Here is a 10,342-nt window from a genome sequence, read left to right as displayed (position 1 = left end):
TTTTAAATCAAAAGTTAAAAATTAAACTAACTCTCGCATTTAGATAATTGACTCTCAAAACGATAAGTACTAATAATGGTTTAATTAGTTTGAATTAAAATTTTAGGACTAGACCATTTCACACGTCGAAAAGGATCACTTAAACTCGGGATCCCCTATATGATTTGTTTCTCCTTCATTAACTAAGACTTTAAAACTTAATGAAAATCCTTTGTATTATAATCGTTAATTCATAAGGAATGATGAAATATTTGGTATAGATTTTTACGGGTTGATTTCCCCGCCTATGGTTGCTAGTTACAATCTACGTCTGACGAATCAAAATGGACGAAAAGGTTCAGTCTCTTATCAACCCACGATGTTAAGGAAGCGTTAGTAATGCTCTCAGCACAGTCCAGTGCTACATGATGTTCTAAGAATGGTCCAGTGTTACCCGATGTTCTCAGCAAGTTTCAATGCTACCCTAGAGGCTTTCACGTCCATAGTTTAGTTATAGGATTGTTATAGACCCTTGGAGTTCATTAAAACTAGCAAAGAACTCGCTGCTACACCGCTTTTGGGGTAATATGGGGAAATCGACAAACTTTAAAAAATATGTGCTGAAAGTGTAAATCACCACAAATAGGAGAGAAAGTCGACAACCCCAAAAATTAGATGTCAAAAGTGTACAATAACCAAAAGAAGGGACACTGGTGGAGAAAATCCAAAAATATTGTGGTAATAATGTGAAAGTTGCCAAAGATGGGAAAATATGGTGACAAAATTCTAAATGAGGTTTTTTGTGTTTTTTATATCAAAATGTAAAAGTTTTGATTACAATGACGAAAAGTATCAAATTCATTAAAGATTTGTGGCAAAAACACCAAAATATAAAACTTTTCACTGCAAGGGCAAAAACTGTCAAAGTTACTAAAGATTTGTAGCAAAACCCTAAAAGCACAAAAACTTAATCAAAACACAAAAATGTAAAAAAATTTACTTAAAGGACTAAAAGTGTCAAATTCACTAAACATTTGTGGCAAAAACCTAAAGACATAAAAGTTACTATTGTTAACTTCATTTAGATTTAACTAGGGAAGAATCCCCACATTGCAGGGTTGGATACAACATAGAAATGGTTACAACTTCTTGGTTCTTCCTAAGCCTTTGAAAGCTAATTTTTATGCTATTAACCTATAATAGATCTTGGAGAGAATCGGGTGAGGGCGTTTCGTCTTTAGACTGTTTAGGCTGCCTTATTTTTTCCTCTTGTGCTTTTTTCATGTAGAATTCCATCATGGGTAATGGATCTGATGTTGACGGGGCAAAATTCAATTGTAAGGTAAAAAAGTAAAACCAAATGGTAACCAATAGGGAAATAAATTAATTACCATAATCCATTAGTGCACTAATGGTGGCATCATACAAAGCTGAAGCAGGGATCTGAAAATTCGGTAATCTAAATGGATCTTTTTTTTTAGTATTCTATTGCCTCTGTTAAAAGTTCATTATCATATCATTCAATTAATTACAATGAAACTAATAACATAAGAATATATATATATATATATATATATATATATATATATATATATATATATATATATATATTAACATTTTTATAAAAGAAATGTCACTATTTCTAAAAATAGATTGAATATAATAATATTATTTTTTTAAGATGTTCAAATCATTAAGCTAATAGTACAAGTAGTCATCAATAAAATAATATTAAATTTTAACCTGTGTTTTGAATCCTTATATTTCTCAACAAATTCTATCTCCTTCCTTGAATTTCGGATAATTCAAAATTTGAAACCATCAGAAAATACATGTGGATTCAAATATCCCTCCTGCAGATGACTCTTTCTTAATAGGTTTTTATTTTAATCCTTACTTGTAATCGATTTCATCATTTTTAACTTTTTGTATTTTTATCTTATAAATATATTGGGTGAAGGCTTTATTATATCAAGTTTGTTTCTAAAAAGGTTTTTACTATGTTTCTTTAATGTGTTGGTTTTGCAGGTTCAAAGAACTCAACCAAGAGGGCCAGTTAGAGCATTGTATTATCATTAGTTTGTATATTTTGGCATCTTACTTTTGCAATAAAGAACGGTTAAACACAAGATTTGACATGATTAAGGTAGTTTGTATATTTTTCATCTTGTTTAGTCTAAAAATGAAACATTTTTCATCATTGGTCCTTATAATATCAAGTTTCATCACATGGACTTCCTGATTACAGTGATTATTGTCTTTATTATAAGGTTCTATATAGATTTTGTTCAATATTTTAAGGTTTCGAGAACCTAAATCAATATGAATCCTTGAATTACATACCATCGTTGAAAATGTTTTAATTTGTGACCTTGGTTTAAAATTACAATGAACAAGTTGACACCTGAGTATTTTGGCATTCTCAAAGGCTTATTTATCGACTTTTGAATCACTGGTCCTTATAATAGATTTTGTTCAATATTTTAAGGTTTTGAGAACCTAAATCAATATGAATCCTTGAATTACATACCATCGTTGAAAATGTTTTAATTTGTGACCTTGGTTTAAAATTACAATGAACAAGTTGACACTTGAGTATTTTGGCATTCTCAAAGGCTTATTTATCGCTTTTGAATCACAACACCTGATATTCTAAAGGTTTATTTTTATAAACTATTATTTATATATTTTATCATTTTACTTAGTAGGACATTAAATTAATAAAGGAATTAAGGAAAACGAAAAAAAAAAAAAAAAAAGAACGATAAACAGTACAAGTGGTTTGGGTATGTATAAATGGAAATAATAACCATTTAGGGGGTGTTTGGCAAAAAAGTTTATTGCTTATTAGTTTATTAGCTTATAAGTTAATAAGTAAGTGTAGGGTAACTTATGAAAAAATGACGTATTAGAGGTTCCCCACCGGAATAAATTATTTTAATCCAAACACTTTTTTAACTTATAGTGATGTGGAACCTCATAAGTTGTTTTAAAAAAAGCTTAGCCAAACACCCCCTTAATATGGTATGGTAATGCTCTTGAAAAATAGATATCATTTAATATTCATTTCTCGAAGTGAACACAAAATGGTTTTAACTCTAAAGAGATCAAATTATTCGCCGCCCGCCGCTTTGCGCGGGTAGACGGCTAGTATATATATAATTACATTTGTTACATAGTCCAACTTTAATGGGGTATTGGTACTTTTTAATCAACATGATAATCAAAAATGTCTTGCAAAACCATTAATACAAACGATATATGTGTTTGAAAAAAAAACTTACTACAAACCAAATATCCCATTGCCTTGTTGACTACAAGAGATTCAGTTTTTTGATTTGTATATCCATCCAAACGTTGATATTGATCAAGATCCCCACTTCAGTTTAGTTTGAAGCGCTCGTGCACACTTTCTTCAACCTTGTAGAACACTCCAACACCAAAATACAAACATCTCTAATCCCCTGTCTCTGTTGCAGTTCATCATCAGAAATCATACCCTGATTTTCTTCTTTGTCCCTTTTCCTATCAAACATCAAAACCCAAATTCCATTCATTATCATCAATTCCACACAAAAACCAAACAGCCCAATTGATTTCTGTCAAGCAAAAACCAAACACCCCAATCGATTTCTGTCAAGAAAAACAAACAAACACCCATGGATTCCCTATAAAACATTAATCCCAAAAATCCATTCAATTCATAACTTTCTGTCAAGAATCAATCCCAAACACCTGCTTAAGCCTATCAATTTCTATAAATAAATAAATAATAAAGAAGAAGAAGAAGAAGAAGAAGAAGAAGAAGAAGAAAAAGAAAAAGAAGTAAACGACATGTGAGCATTCGACTAAGCCACCACTGGAGCCCCCTATCACCACCTTCGTCCTTCGCCTGTTTCCGTTCATCTTCTTCCCTTCGGTTAGGCAAGAAACCGAAGACCCATTTTGACTCCGACCCTAGTTCTTCTACACGACCAGTCAAAGAACAGAAACCCTTTACCTGGCACTAGGGGTGTCAAAAAAACCCGAACCCGATTAACCCAACCCAACCCTAACCCAAATAAGGTAATTAGGGTCGGGTTCAATAGGGTTAGAATCCTAAATCGGGTTATTCGGGTTAACCCGACAAACCCGATTTGTAGTTAGAGTCGGGTTTAGGGTTGATTTTTACAAAAAAACGGGTTTCGGGTCAACCCAAATAACCCGGTTAGGAATTCACAACCTTTACATATTCCACTGCTCTCTACTTAAACTATACAAAAAGACTACAAATCCTTTGAAAATGTAAATTTTTGTGACTCTAGAAGCATACGAGGGTCAAGTAACTCCCATTTGTGAAGTTGAAGTCCAAAAAGATATAAAACCTCCACATCTCAAAATTACTGGAGCAGCTAAGAAGGTAAAGATTTTATTTTTATAGTTATTTCTACTTTAAACTAACTATAAACATGAATAAACTACATGGTATTGATCTTTAACAAGAGATTGAAAGTTCATCTATTTAATATTTATAATGAAAGAACTCTTTTAGCTATTGTAGTATGCATGCTTTCTCGTATGTTGTAATAACCATGAGGTCCATGATCGTTTATTTTTAATTTGTTTTAATTTGTATGCATTCTTGATGTTAATAAAAGAGTAAAAAAATGGTTTGGATTTATATCATATTGCACTCTTGAAAAAACCATATATATGATGTTTAAATTAAGTGTTTAGTGTATTAACCCGACTAACCCGACCTTATTAACCCGAAACCCGGTTAACCCGAACCTGACCAACCCATACCTTAATAGGGTTGGGTGTTGGGTTAAATTATTTTTTGTGAAAACCCGACCAACCCGACCCGTTTAACCCGAAACCCGATCGGGTTGACCCGATTAACAACCCTACCTAGCACCACTCTTTTCCCCTCCCGTCGAGCTCATTGATGATGGGGTGATCATCGGCATCGTCTCTGCCAGTGGGTCAGTTGGGTCCCGAGGAGAGTTTATTTGGGCGACTAGTGGTGGAAAAAGATCATGGTGGCGATGTTCACAAATTCTTGTCGACATAGAGACTGAAGGAGGAAGGTGATTTGTATTGTGGAGAGATGGACGAAAATATATGAAGAAAATATGGTGGTAGGTTAGGGGATAGGGTTTCTGCTTTGCAATCGATTGATCACGCGAGATACATAAGAGGTGAGAGTAGTGTAGGAGAAAAAGAGGGTAACGGTGGGAACCAAAGTGGTGGTGGAGAAGAACCGTCATCTGCCTGAAAATGGAATAAACAAATGAGGCGGTGGGGAAGGAGGCGAAGCATCCAGAAAAAGTGTTGTGGTGTCTATGGGCGGTGGGTTTTCTGAAGAGACAACACGTAGATGTGGACTTGATGACACGTGTAAAGTAGTAAAATTAATTTTTTTTTTTTTAAAAAAAAAGTAAAAGCAAAGACACTAAAGGAAAAACCAAAATAAAAAGAAAATTTCAAAAAAATAAAGGAGCCAATCAGATGAAAGTACTGTTCACCAAGGAGTTTATTATTATTATTATTATTATTATTATTATTATTATTATTATTATTATATATAATGCACACATTGAATTGGGACGATAATTATATGTGGAGTTACTTCACCCATACGGGCAGAAATAGGGTCGTACGTAGTAGAAATGTTTCTCTCACCTAGTTAAGCGTCAACTAATGAGTCAAATAAATTAATACTTAATAAACCCGGTTAAGTGTCAACTAATGTGACAACCCGAATTTTTTTTTCTTTGAAGACACAGTCAATCAACTCAACTGAGTGTCAAACTCATTAGTACGGAGTTCTAACCCGGTTAAAAGTCATTTTAAGGAGTTTTGAGCCTAATGCACTTAAGAAATAAGTGTTAGAAAGTACCAGCTAGAACCACAGTGTAGCAAATCGAACCATAACCTCACCTAAATGAGTTCACGCCCACAGGACCATGATTTTATGGCCGCAAACTCATGTGGCCGTAATATATGGCATTTGGTCATTTCTAGTCATTTATCTCATTCCTTAGCCGATTTCCTTCATTCTCTCTCAACTATCATCCAACCTTCTTCCTAGATCTTCAAAAGATGTAAGTATTCTTCCTAGATTAGTTTATACATCTTATTAACTAGCTTCATACATTGATTTCATCCATGAAAATCATGTTTGTTTAGATCTTCAAGTTTCACCAAGAACACACACTAGTGTTCTTGGCCAATATCAACCGTTTCAAGCTTCTAGATCGTAAGTACTCTTCCCTATACTTCATATCCAGTTAGGACTCATTCTTAGAGACTTGAAACACACATTTTCCCAAAGAACATCATGAGTTTACATCCCAAGATCTTCCTTGGCCGTAAACTCGATGTAAGGGTGCCATTTTGGCCATCAACCCTCCTAGATGCAAGGCTTGTGACCCAAAACCCTTACTTGATGATTGTAGGACCTTAAACTACTCTCATAAACAGAAATGGTCATGAGTTTACGACTATAAACTCCTTTGGGCCGTAAACCCACCAAAAGCCTCAATGAATGTGGCCTTTCTCATCCTAGTGTAGAGCTAAAGTCCCTAATGCTTCCTAAGCTTTCAAACTAACACTTATACATGAGTGACCATTAGTTTATGTCCGTAAACTCCCTTGGGCCGTAAACCTATGGTAGTAAACTCATGTGAGTGCCATATACCTTCCTTTGTTGAATCACATGTGATTCCAACACTTGGTCAAAGTGTTTCCTAGTCCCGGAAGGTGTTTCCTTTCATATAGTTGTATATAAACACTATATTCATGCCAATATGTGTCATTATATGTCATTTAGGACTTGTTGTATCTCGGGACTTCATTCATGGAACTTCTCATCCTTACACGCATACCCGTTTGAATCACCCACATCAGGTGAGTTCATAGCCTGTAATGAATCTTTTAACTATTTTAAATACTTTTAAGGGGGAATACAAGTTGAACAAAATGATAATTGTGTAATTATTTGTTATAAACATTGTTCAAAATGTTGTTTATGTCTTCTATAAGTGGTCAAAACATTTCAAAAACTATTTTACAGTTATGTTGCTTTATAGTTTAACAAAACTCCGTTTTTAAAGTACAAGCATAACTTGATAGTAAAATGAGTCTTTTCAATAACAGTTCAAGTAGAATACTAGTAAACTATAATAGGTATAGTTTAGAGAGTCAGTTCATACTAGATACAATACACGATAACATAAAAGAATACACAATAAAGAGAAACAGGGAGGAAGATACAATACACGATAACAGAACAAACATAATAAGGTGCTATAGCATGGAACAATTACAGGATCTAGCTATACCAATGAATCACTAACACATTGTTCTAAACAAAAGGTGAAAGTTATATTGGGTATATATGATCATATAATCTTAATGTGGATGTTCACGGCTTGCAATTATTACAGAGGTCGCGTTTGGTTCCTAGAATCTTTTGACAGGGAGAGCATTTAGTATGGGATCTAGCCATCACATTATACCTTAATACTCAATTTAATGCAATTAGTACAATAGTAGTCACTTTATACAATACTACAGTATTTACAATTTACAAACGACAAACAGAACAGTCGAGTCTAGTACATTCATTAGTAAAGGACCATAATACTAACCTTATGATTCCCTAATGTATACATTAAGGGATGTATATAAATAGTATCCGACAGGTAAGAGGATGTGTGCCTTCCGCTTCATTTTCCGGTTCCTTGTTTGGTTGTGGGCTTAGAGCACATTCACCCAACCTATTATCTATTTGATTTTAGTTATATAAATGTTCTGTACACATTAGGTCATCATAAGGGGTACCAGGTATGGGTCAAGTCATAGGATACTAATTCAATGCACATTTTTTCTAGTACAAAACATACTTTTCAAACAGAACTTTGGATATACAAAACTAGAAACTTACCAGTAAAGGGTCTAATCCATTTTATTAAACCAGTGTAGACTTAAAGGACTTTAGGTGATTGACTCTATAATACCTTGGTTTATACATCATGGTTATATATCATTAATACCCAATAGTTCGTTGGATGTGTGCTTTCCGCCTTATTTCCTATTCCTTGTTTGGTTGTGGGGTTAGGGCAGATTCACCCAATTAATTATCTATTCAATATTGGATTATATATAGCCAGTATAAACTAAGTAATTATAGAAGTAATCACTGTGGTCACTATTTTACTATAAGAAATAAGGGTTTTCTTAAAGAATATTTTCATAAAATATAAAGGAACTATTACAATTAACTCCATGAGTAACAAGCGAATACACCAGAGTTATATACAACAAAGACCTAACAAACAATGGGATGTGTGCTATCCGCTTTACTTCCTGTTCCTTGTTTGGTTGTGGAATTAGGGCAGAAGCGCACAGTCAATTGTTTGTTTACTCCGAGTTTTATATAACTTGTATTCATTTAGTACTCATAAAAAGGATTGTAGAATCATTTTTACATATCTTTCATCTAAGTAGGAAATATAATATTTTCTGGAGGAACAGGTGAACTTTTCTAAACATAACTTACACTTTACATAACTTATAACTTACTACATTTTACAACAACTTTCTACAACTTGCTTACATCACTAAAATATTATGAACTCACCAGCTTAATTGCTGATAAACTCTTTCAAATAACTTGTATTCTCAGGAAACTAGTAGACAGGTACTCGCGTTGGGAATTTGGAAGATGGAGCAGTATAGCTCCAAGTCTTGTTTTGTTATTTGCTTATGTATTCTATGTTTTGTGAACACACACATTGTAAACACTTTCTTTCTAATGAAATTGTTGTTCATTACTTTGCTTACTATGATGCATGTCTTGTGATACTAAACATGACGTCCTCCACCCTCGAACGTTTCAGCCGTTCCGGTTTTGGGGTGTGACAACTAATGAGTTCAATAGTGTAATGTATTCTTGTTTATATATTGTTTAATGTATGCAAAGATTGTGATGTTCAATTAACATCGCTACCCCGACGATTTCGTCGTCGGTCGGGGTGTAAAAGATTGGTATCAGAGCCTTAGCCATAGCGAACTAGTATTTCCTGTAGGAACTACGACTATAGCTTGGGGAGAGAACTCTGTTTAGGTTTAATCATTTAGCCCCACCAATAATAACGTATTGTTGATATTAAAATATACTTAAAACCCAAGATATATAGAGTTATTTATGAACTCAGTTTATAGATAAGAATGATTATATAGCATGATACTAACCACAAAACCTGAGACTTTAATCAAAAGCTCAATTAAGTTGTGTAGTAGATAGGGTGTGCCACAATTAAACCTAGTTGAATGCCTAAGTTTTATTATGGACCGACCATATGCACTGCATAACTTAAGTGAAGTGGTTGATAGTCCAGACACCTGGGAATGTTAAGGAGCTAAATTACAGTTTATAATACATGAACTCCAGAATTTTTACAATATATATACGTGTGTGAATTAGTTGCTTGTAAGGAAATATTTTTGAAATTTATGAACTATTATAAACAAAATAGTCGTTTAATATTTGTAACCTGAATGACTAACAAAGCGCCAAAAACTTATAATCTTTTTCTACCAATAATAGGACATACATCATGCCTCCAAGAAGAAAAAACAAGAGATTAAACCCAGATCCAACACCGGAACCAACATCACCACCTGAAGCAAGTCTACCGAAAACCATGACAAAACTAGAGCAACTAATTTCTGAACGTCTTACCACCACGTTGACACAAGAACAAATCATCTACAATGAAATTCCTAAAGGATGAAACGGTGGGTCTGGAGGTAGACCAGGCGACAACTCTAACATAAATTTTGGAAAATCTCAAATACATTGTTCATACAAGGACTTCATGAACTGCAAGCCGAAGAACTTCTATGGAAATGAAGGAGTAGTGGTTCTGACCCATTGGATTGAAAATATGGAGGGTGTCTTTGAAATCGGCTACTGCTCTAAGGGCAGCAAGGCTTGATTCGTTGAACGCACCCTATTGGATTCAGCTCTATTTAGTGGAACGACCATGTGAAAACATTAGGTGTGGTTTCTGCCAACTCAATGTCATGGGAAGAGATGAAAGCACTACTAATAGAAGAATAATGTCAACGGGACGAGGTGCAAAACTTAGAGCACGAGATGTGGAATTTAAAGATGAGATGGTCAAATATCAATGCATGTACAACCACGTTTAACGACCTTGTGCTACTATGCCCAGGAATGGTGAAGTCGGAACACAAAAAGGTGAAGCGCTACCTTTGGGGTTTGGCACCGCAAATAAAAGGATTGGTCCTTGCATCAAAACCTACCACCTACAATAGTGCTAAACACCTAGCACTCCAATTAACAAAGAAT

This window comes from Lactuca saligna, chromosome 7 (genome assembly GCF_052625555.1).
Source record: "Lactuca saligna cultivar CGN05327 chromosome 7, ASM5262555v1, whole genome shotgun sequence".
NCBI lineage: Eukaryota > Viridiplantae > Streptophyta > Magnoliopsida > Asterales > Asteraceae > Lactuca > Lactuca saligna.
The sequence above is the reverse complement of the archived record's forward strand: the minus strand, read 5'-3'. Positions refer to the sequence as shown.